The 10,410-nt window shown below is 44.9% G+C and overlaps 1 long non-coding RNA gene across 1 annotated transcript; it reads right to left on the reverse strand.

Annotated features, from left to right (window-relative positions):
- Positions 1–2,599: 2,599 nt before the first annotated feature.
- On the reverse strand, positions 2,600–9,297 carry LOC146358574 (uncharacterized). The gene is made up of 3 exons (XR_014785005.1): positions 8,397–9,297; positions 8,118–8,274; positions 2,600–2,750 (listed from the first exon to the last, which is right to left on the reverse strand). It is a non-coding gene; the product is annotated as an uncharacterized LOC146358574 (long non-coding RNA).
- Between the last annotated feature and the right edge of the window lie 1,113 nt (positions 9,298–10,410).

Genomic DNA, 10,410 nt, shown 5'->3' on the forward strand with positions numbered 1-10,410 from the left:
CCCACAGCATTCCCACAGTCCATAAGGGACGTTACCTGATCAAAAAATGAGATCAGATTCGTCTGGCAGGATTTGTTCTTGACAAATCCATTTTGGCTTCAAGTAATCACTGCATTGTTTTCAAGGTGCTTACAGATGGATTGCTTCATAATCTGCTCCAGAATTTTTTCAGGGATTGATGTCAGATTGACTGATCTGTAGTTCCCAGGCTCCTCCTTTTTACCCTTTTTAAATATAGGGACAACATTAGCCTTCTTCCAGTCATCTGGCACTTCACCCGTCCTCCATGATTTCTCAAAGAGAATAGACAGTGGTTCTGAGAGCTCTTCTGCCAGTTCCTTTATTACTCTAGGATGCAGTTCATCTGTCCCTGGAGATTTGAACTCATTCAAAGTAATTCGATGTTCCTTGACCATATGCCTATCGATCTCAAGCTGCAATCCTGCCCCTTCAGCTTGTACTTCGCCTTTGCCAGGGGGGTCATAGACCCTCTTTTGGGAGAAGACTGAGCCAAAGTAGGAATTGAGCACTTCTGCCTTTTCTTTGTTATCCACAACACAAGTCAGGAATCTCTTGGAGGTGCCATGTTTGGCAGAATTTGTCTCCCAACAAATATCGGGGAAATTGAAGTCCCCCATTACTACTACATCATGCGTCCTTAAAACATTGGCTGTTTGCTTTTCAAAAGTTTCATCCTCGTCTTCTCCTTGATTGATCCTCCTGTTGTTTTTGAACAGGTTATATCCTTCAACTGCTGTATTCCAGTCATGAGAGTCATCCCACCAAGTCTCAGTTATACCTATCAAGTCATAATTTCCCTCCAGTATTAAGAGTTCAAGTTTGTTCAGTCTGTTTCCCATACTCTGGGCATTAGTATATAGACATCAAGGATCATGTGCTTCATAGTCTGGCTTTCTTCCTACATGTTTGTGAAGACTATTATTGGGCGCTATTAGAGCTGTTCTCTTCGTTGCGGTGCATGAGCCTTCGTCCATTGTTACCCCCAACTTTACATCTCCCTTCCCCGTAGGATTCAGTTTAAAGCCCTCCTGATAAAGTTCTTCATGCTGTGGCCAAACACATTCTTCCCAGCCCTTGTGAGGTGCAACCCATCCCTTGCCAACAGTCCATCTTCCAGGAAAAATAGCCCGTGGACCCAGAATCCAAAACTCTCTCGTCGGCACCACCTTCGTAGCCAGTCATTCACCCAGAGTATTATTTTCCCCTTTTCTATCCCTCTTCTAACCACTGGAAGGATGGATGAGCAAACTATCTGGGCCCCAAAGTTCTTGAGTTTCCTTCCCAAAGCTTCAAAGTCTGACATGATTTCTTCATAGCTCCACTTGGTGGTATCATTTGTTCCCACATGGATGAGAAGAAAGGGATACCTGTCAGTGGGCTTTATGAGTGCAGGCAACCCTTCAGTCACATCTCTAATCCGTCCTCCCAGGAGACAGCATACCTGGCGAGTAGGGATGGTGGAGAATTCCGCCACGGACTCCAATGAGGCCGGATTCTTAGAATCCAGCCCCCCTGGAGTCCATGGCAGAATGGACCAGTCTACCCTGCCACCCCGAGAAGTCCAACCCGGCCAGATCCTACCTGGCTCTGCCGGGTCCATCCGCTGCCCCTGTGCGGATGCAAAATGGCGTCCAGCGTAGCGGATGCCATTTGTGTCCTTCTCTTTTGCCATGATAGGCTACGTAAAGATTTACGTAGCCTATCACGGCAAAAGGGAGGCACGCAAATTTGCATCCGTAGACCAGCTGTGGCTGGAAGTGGAGTGGAGTGGAGCCAGGTGGGGAGGATTCCTGGGGGAGGACCGGATCGCCTCCCTCCCCCTGCAGACCTCCCAGCGGATGAAGGTAAGTGGGACTTGTACACCCCTACTGGCAAGTCCACAGGTCTTTGCGACATACTTTGGTTTCGATCCCAAGCAGCAAGGAGTCTCCCACTACTACTACTCTTCTTGTTGTAGGCCTTGGTTTCATTGCCTCTGCTTGACTGACCTTCAGCCTCTTGCTCACTCTCTAACCCTAACCCTGTAATTCTTACTCTGTAGGCTGTCCTCCAGTCTCATCTTCAACTACCTGGAAACGGTTCTATAGCTCCACTGCTTCTACTGGTGCAGAGTGGCTTCTTGTTCTTCTGCTCCTGTCACCCTTTTCCAAGGAGTATCCTCTACTGCATTTTTCTTCACCTCAGCATTTTCGTCTTCTGCCTCAGCTTGTTGTTGCTCTTCAAGCTTCTGGTCTTTACTTTGCTGCTGTAGTTTTGCCGTTCTGTCCAAGAAGTCTGTGTGTTCTCTTATTCCCTGGAGGGTTGACAGTCGCCACTCCAGTCCTCTTACTTTTTCTTCCAGCAGTGTGATCAACTTGCACTTGTTGCATGTGTCAGCCATGTTGTTCTCGGCAAGAAAACAAGCATTGCACACACCTTGCAGGTCACCACCACTGGAGAGTCTTGCCCTTCCATAGTCTCTTTTCCCTTTTTGTGTCTAACTTTCTGACTGTACTAGAGTAGCCTGTGCTTGGTCCTCTACTCACTGGACGTTAAAAACAGAGTCCCACTCTTTGCTTTTTTCTCCTTTGTCTCTTTTGTCTCCTCTTCCACTGCAGCTCCCCTGGCCAAATCCTGTTTGCTCTCCATGTTCTCTTGCTCTGATCGCTCTCTCTCTCTCTCTGGGAGCTTGCTTGCTTCTATAGTAGCTAGACCAGCTGGAGCAGCTTCCTCTCCTCTGCTCTGCTCAGCTAGGAGGCGGGAAACAGATGGAAAGGAAAAAGGAAATTGGTATAGCGTTCTGAAAAAAAACAAAAACACAACTAAAAAACAAAAGACAAACAAGTACACAATCTACTGGGTAGATGTGTACAAAGGAATAGACATGCCCCTGTATGTTCAGAATAGCTTACTTCTGAGTAAGCCTGCACAGGATTTCAGCAGAGCCTTTTCCTTTTCCTCCCTCCCTTCATCAGTGAGCTGTCAGTCAGTGAGAGTGATTTCCTCAGCCTTCAAAGTTACCTCCCTCTTACCTCATTTGACGCTTCCCTGCTACCCCTCCCCCACTGTCAGAATGCTGGCAGGAACAGTGGAATTCAAAACACTGGAGTACTGGCAGCATTCTAGCTTCAGAGTGGAACTGAGCATGCCCAAAATAACTTTGCCAGCAGTTGCTGCCATAGGCTTTCATGGAGCAGAAAAACCTTAATAATTTTTAAACTGCTGCTCAGAATTTCACCAAACCGATGAAAGGTGGACCTCCTCAACAAGCCTGAATAAAGTACGTCAGCAGATTCCGCCAGAATTTGAAAGAAATATATGATATGGTGAGCTGCAGCTTGAATAAAACGTACAATTGTGTCAACTGTCAGCACTTTTTAACTTGCTGTACCTGTGGCACTTTGTATTAGATTGCTCTGAAATTTGGCACAATCATAGATCTCATCAGGTAGATAATGGATGCCAAGCTTCAATTTATTAGCTCTACAGGTGTCATTTTTATAAGCAGTAGAATTGTGAGGCCCATAATGTCAGAACCCCCCCCCCCCAACTCACCTTAACTAAAAGTGAACTTCTATTCCCCTTTCATATACCGTACCGCTCTTCGGGGGAGGGCATAATCCACTATAGTTAAGGGCATGTGAGCAACTGAGTACTCTGCTACCCCAAACCTGTGAGTTGTACCATTGATCCTCATGGTTAGTGAGTACTGGAATAATGCTTTAAAAACGATGTACATTTTAAGAGTATTTGTTGTGGTTACTTTTATACCTTACAACAGGGGTAGGCAATGTGATGACTGTGGGTACCATTGTGCCTCTGGACACCTTTCTTTGTGCCTGCCAAGTTGCCCCACCCCACCCACTTTTTTGTTTAATTGACACATTTTCTTACCAGCAGCTGGGATTGCCAAATGTGCCAATGGGCACCAAAAGGTTGCCCATCCTAGCCTTATAAGAACAAAATCAGTATCATCACCTTTAGATGATAAAGAACCAGGGAGCAAATCAGTCTCTACCAACACAATCCTATGCATATTTACTCAGAAGTAAGTCCCACTGTGTTCAACTTTGCTTACTCCCTAGTGTGCATAAGATTGCAGTCTAGAAAAGTAGGGGACGGTAGAGACTAACAATCCTATCCATGTCTAATCAGAAACAAATGCCACTAGGTTCAATGGAGCTTACTCTCTGGTAAGCAGGTATAGGATTGCAGCCCTAAGGCATGATCTAGCTATTGCAAAATCAATCACAATCCCAACTGAGGCCTTTTCTTCTTCTTTTAAATCCCCCTCTGGGGCAGGAGAGGGGGAGGAAGCTTAAACCCTCCTCTCCAAAACAGCTGTGATCCTAACCCGAGTTGGGCATGTGCATGCTTGCAGGAAAGTAGGGGAAACAATTGTGCATTGCTCCACTATGCATGATTGGGAGAATGTTCAGTTTGGCCTTTAGCTGCACATTGTTTATGGATATGAGTGATACAAGGTTTGGAGAGGTATCTGTACATACAGTGTCCCAGTGTTGTCTTCGGCGCTCTGTGGGCTACATCCAATGGTGTCTGTCCACCACTGCAATAGACAGTGCTGTAAAAACAAATCCCTTGCTCCCCTATGCAACCACAAATCTGCTCTGGAGGGTTGAGGACCTTCTGGAGTAGAGGGGGGTGGGTGTGTGCAGAGAAGTGCAGTGGGGAGGAAAGGAAGGGGAAATCCTCTTGCATGAGTACAAATCTGCTCAAAGGATTTGGATAGAGCCATTTTAGTTTAGAGCCAGTGTGGTGTAGTGGCAAGAGTGTTGGACTGGGAGCCGGGAGATCCGGGTTCTAGTCCTCACTTGGCCATGAAGCTCACTGGGTGACTCTGGGCCAGTCACAGACTCTCAGCCCAACCCACCTCACAGGGCTGTTGTTGTGAGGATAAAACGGAGAGGAGGAGGATAATGTAAGCCGCCTTGGGTTCCTTGCAAGAGGAAAAAAGGCGGGGTATAAATGCAATAAATAAATAAATAAATAAAATTTTAGTTTATGAATAGCACAAGCGGTGTCTGAGCTTTCCACTCCTGTACTAAATATCCGTGCAAGAGTATTTAAACAAAATAAATGTCATTGCAGGGCTGGATTTTTTTAAAATGTAACAAATATATCAAAAGCAAATGAATGGTTTCCCTATAATAATAAAAAAACCTTTTCATTGTAAAATAAATAATAAAGATTAGCATTTTCTGAACAGTTTTACTTTACTCTGCATCCTATGCACGCTCACTTGGGAGGATGTCCCACTGAACACACTGGTACTTATTTCTAAGTAAACATTGCAGTGTTAGAGAACCATCCTGACATTGTCTTCAATTATTGCATTGTTTTAAGATTATCTTATGTTGAAATCATCTATTATCCTGATCCAGGGATTTCAAAAGTATGTGAAGGCTCTCGTGTACATTCAGAGTATCCTTTTCAGTGGAGGAGGCAGCTCTGTGCATGCAAACATGGTGTGTGTGTGTGTGTGTGTATGTATGTGTGTGTAATTGCCCTCTACACCGAAATCAGTGGAGAAGTCCACTTGCACAGAGGTCAATGCATGCACTAGAGACCATGTGTAATTAAGTACTTTATTCAGTAACAATGAAATGCATGCTTACTTACATAAGTGTGGTCAACAGGACTTACTCCCTATTAAGAGGGTTTGGGAATGCAGCCTTAATGTCCTATGCCATTCTGGAAACCTAATTAAAACACCCGGAATTGGATGGCTTCATCTAAAATCTCTTCAAAAATATCTCCAAAAGCTTCCCAGGGACAAGACATTCCTATTTGCCTAGTTTCTAGTTGTGACCATTTACAAACAAGAGACTTATATATATGTGCTTGTTTCCAACCACCATTTCCCCTGCCAGGTCGGCCCTGGTCCAGCTGTAGTAATACACAACTCATGGCTCCTGATGGGGGCACACATTCCTATCCACATAAAAAAAATTAACGCATGGCAGTTCAGTTAGGTCTGGGAGAGCATTGTGATGTGAGCATTTTACTGTTGCCCTGGGATAATGCATCCCTGTCCTCAGTGGAGGCTGGTGGCTCTGAATTTGGTGGGGCTATGAATCCATTCTGGGTTTCAGCCAGAATGCTAAAGGAATTATCAAAGGTGCTGAACCTAGTTTGGGCATGGGCTTCAGCACCTTGGATAGCTGTTTTTAGTATTCTGGCTGGTTCTGACTGAAACCCAGCATAGATTCAAAGCCTACTGTAATCACAAGCATTAGCCTCCAAAACCTGTGCTCATCTTACTTTCCCAATAATTGTCTTTATATGTATGTATATATGTATGTATATTTATTTATTTAAAACATTTGTATCCTGCCCTATATCATAAAATCTCAGGGCGGCGTACAGATAAAATCAATTTAAACAGTATAAAATAATAAATAATTTAAATAGCAAGAAACATATTAAATCATTAAGCTAGCTAATACCATATATATGTCACATTAGTTTTCTAAAACAATTAACAGTGCAATCCTATAAACGTCTCACCTACTCAGAAGTAAGTGCCATTGGTTTCAATGGGGCTTATGCTCAGGTAAGTGTATATAGCAGCCTTCCTCAACCTTGCGCCCTCCAGATGTTTTAGACTACAACTCCCATAACTCCCAACTACTAGCCATACTGGCTGGGGCTGATGAGAGTTGTAGTTCAAAATATCTGGAGGGCACCAGGTTGGGGAAAGCTGTTATATAGGACCGCAGCTGTAGAGGTATCTCCTTATGTTGCTATGCCTGTTAACTAGAACTCGGCCAGCTATTTATACAGTATTGTCTGTGGTCCTTAATTAGATGGCACAAGTCATCATGCTGCAAGTATGTGAGAGTACGATCCAGTGTACATATTATTCCTACAAGATATGGGGGAGCACTGAAATAGTCCCCTACATGGCCGCAAATGCTTCTTTTATCCCCCCCCCCCACTAAGTAACCCTAAGGTTGATAATACCTTGTTCAGTGCCCATCATGTGGGGTCCTATGCCGGCACCGATCACCATTTCAGACTCAGCATTAGAAGGATTGATTCATTCTCTTTTTCATGTTACATCTACACTACACATAGAATCCAGTTTAAAGTGTCATGGGTGACAGATTCTTGGGGCCAGGCCAAGATACTTTGCTGCCTGAAGCAGAACAGCAAATCCCCACCTCCACCCTGGTTAAGCTGCCTTTGCCTCAGGTGGCAAAGTGACTTGAGATGGCCCTAGGCATTTGTTAGCTATGACACTTTAAAACTGGTGTCCATTTGTAGTGTAGGTGTAACATGAAAATGAGATCTTTTAAAATACTGAGTCTGAAATGGTGACTGCTACAGGCACAAACTCCCAATAACGGTGGAGAGCCATGGCTGACCAAGTTATTTTGGCACCTGAGGCAGAGAATACCACAAGTGTCCCTCACTGGGTGTAAAAGTACGATAATAACTACATAACTAACCACTTGCTGCCAGTGTTGTGTAGTGGTTAGATTGTAGGACTAGGACTGGGGAGACCTGGGTTCAAGTCCCCACATGGCCATGAGGCACACTCGTTGAGTTTGGGCCAGTCACTGACAAACAGCCTAACCTTCCTCACAGGGTTGTTGTGAGGATAAAATGGAGAGGAGAAGGATCATATATGCTGCCTTGGGCTCTTTGGAGAAAAGGTGGGATATAAATGTAACAAACAAACATTTTCAGAACACCCCAAATCAGCTGCCCATGGCAACCACATCAAGCTGCCATTTGTACAGCCAGTCATCCAGACATTTCCCTCATGGGAACTGTGTATATTGTAGTTTGGGGAGGGTCCTGGGAGATCTCTCATAAATCCCTATCCCCTTCAGAGCAGTAGGTTATTGGGAAGAGAAACAGGAAGGCAGTTATATCCCCCCAATAGGTTCAGCACCTTGGATAGTTCCTTTAGAGTTCTGGCTGGTTCTGACTGAATGGATTCACAGCCCCCACTGGTTATATGAACCCCAACAACACACAGAGGAGCGATCTTATAGCAGCTTATCACCAAAGTAGCTATTCAAGTAATTGACAATACATGCTCCAAACTGCATCCTGCATGCACTGGAGATTGCACACAACCAACTCACCCAGGGCTAGAAGCCAGTATGTGCAGACTTCCCAGGCTGGTTTCCACATCCACCACATGGCCAATGATTTGTGTGAATCTGGCCTCCTTTTGCAGTGCAGAGATGTTTTTTTCAAACTGCTGACCATAATACTCATTTTCATGAGATTAGTAAACATCTATGAGAGAGCAAATATGATATTAATTTATAAAAGTTGACAGTGTCAGCTACAGGTTTTTGAGGGTGCTTGGGGAAGACACCCCCCATGGGCCCCCTCCCTTGGTGAGCTGATCTTCTCACCATTGTCACCAGCTGCAATTGTTCCTCATCCTCTTTGTCTTCGTTGCTACCACTTGCTACCTTGCTTTACAGTGAGTAAGCGGGCCGTGGCTTCTACTGTTCCTCCTTTTCACCACCACTGTTGTCTGGGCCAGAGTGAAAGGCGGGTGAACAAGCAGGCTGCAAGGGTGAAGAGGAGGCTGTTGTCAGTGGGCCCTTGCTGGAGTGTGGGCCCTTGACAGGCCTGACTATGTCTACCCATGACCCCAGCCCTGACATTTGGATCCCACACCTCTTCCAAGGAGCCCAGGGCAGTGTTTTTAGCCTACAGCCCCTGTGTGGGAGGAGATTAGGCTGAGAAAGAGAGTTATTTTCCCCCAAACCACCCAGTGAGCTTCATAGCCAAGCAGGGATTTGAACCCTGCTCCTGTCAGGGGGCCTGCATTACTGGGCAACTGCAGAGGGCCATGCCCCATGGGAGCTCACTGTCAACAGCTACCTGGATTGGCTGCTGTTCCTCCTACTGCCAGCTTGCTTAACCACCACTCTCTCTGGCCCAGATGAGCATGCGAGTGACAGAGGTGGGGAAGGGCAGAACAAGGAAGAGCAGCAATTGTTGGTGAGGAGGAGGTGGGCCCACAGAGAGAGTGGGCTCACTCCGAACGAGGAGGGCCCACTGAGAATGTCTCGCCTCCCCCAAAACCTGGAGCTAGGTTGGACGAGGTGTCTTCATGTCCAAGTCCAGCATCACACTGATTCTCATATAGTATACTTAGCTCCAAGTACTGCATATTCAGGCAGTTTAACAAATGCAACTTCTTGGCCATCGGTGAAGGGAAACTGAATTATAGGTTGAATCAGGTTGATAATATTGCATGACTTCTGGAGCTTGATTCATGGTTGCAAGGTACACTACTTTTATCTGTACTTTAAAAAAAAAAAGGTTATTTTTCAACACAATACATTGTGACCCAGAGGAAATTTCCACACGCAAAAAGTTGGTTATTAAATAGAAACTAAAACAATTGGTTCCAAATATTATGAGGTAAAGAAAAGCTGGAAGGCTTCTGCATTGCTTCCACGAACCATCCTGTTAACTAAGCGTAATTGTTTGTTGACTTGTGCCAAGTGGGCCTGAGTATAAGCTTTAGCTATATATCTAATCATTCTTAAGTATGTGACAGGAATGACACCGACCTTGGGATTACATTGCTATTGGCCTGAGTGCATGGTGTAATTGAGTTCAACTGCTGCTTTTGTGTTATGATGCATTATTTTTGTATTTGTTGTTGTTGAATAAATCACACTGGAAACATAGGTGAAGAGGGCAGTACATATGTTCTTAAAAACAAATGAACAAACAGTTTATTGGTCTGTTCTTTGTAAATACAACAAACACAATGGATATCATGATTGGGTACACAGCATTCAGAACCTTTCTTCTCAGGTTGCATTTAAATGCTACAGCAGCCATGTGAAAGGGCCCAATGAGCCCTATTCATGTTGGCGCTCCACGTAGCACATGCAACACTGAATGCAGTGCTAGGCCATCTGGTGCCTTCCAAGCATTTTGAATTAACTCCCATCAGCTCCAGTCGGCACAGTAAGTGATTATGGGTCATGTTTATTTATTCATTAAATTTATTAAATGCCTCATAAAATAAATTTCTCTAGGTGCTCTACAATAATGATGATAATAATTGTAATGTAAAACGTTTGGAGGACACGAGGGCCATGTTTCCATGACAATGGAAGGGAGAAGCAAACAGAATACTGGATTTTTCACGGAATTGGCAGGGCTCCACGAAGGAGTCGACTGGACCATTATAATTTGCTGACAGAAACATAGTTCCAGGTAGGTTGGGAGGATTGGAAGTGAATGTCATCAGATTGGCAGGGGCTGCTCATCCGATATGAGAGGCTTCCCCCCCAGTCTGCCCCCCTTTCTCCTTTCCCCTGAAAGTCCAGATGCACCTGCATTTCAGGAGCAAGCCTCATTGAGCACAATGGGAGTTACTTCTGAGTAGACACACAT

The sequence above is a fragment of the Heloderma suspectum genome, chromosome 1, assembly GCF_057233095.1.
Source record: "Heloderma suspectum isolate Gila_16-S chromosome 1, 16-S_ref, whole genome shotgun sequence".
Classification (NCBI taxonomy): domain Eukaryota; kingdom Metazoa; phylum Chordata; class Lepidosauria; order Squamata; family Helodermatidae; genus Heloderma; species Heloderma suspectum.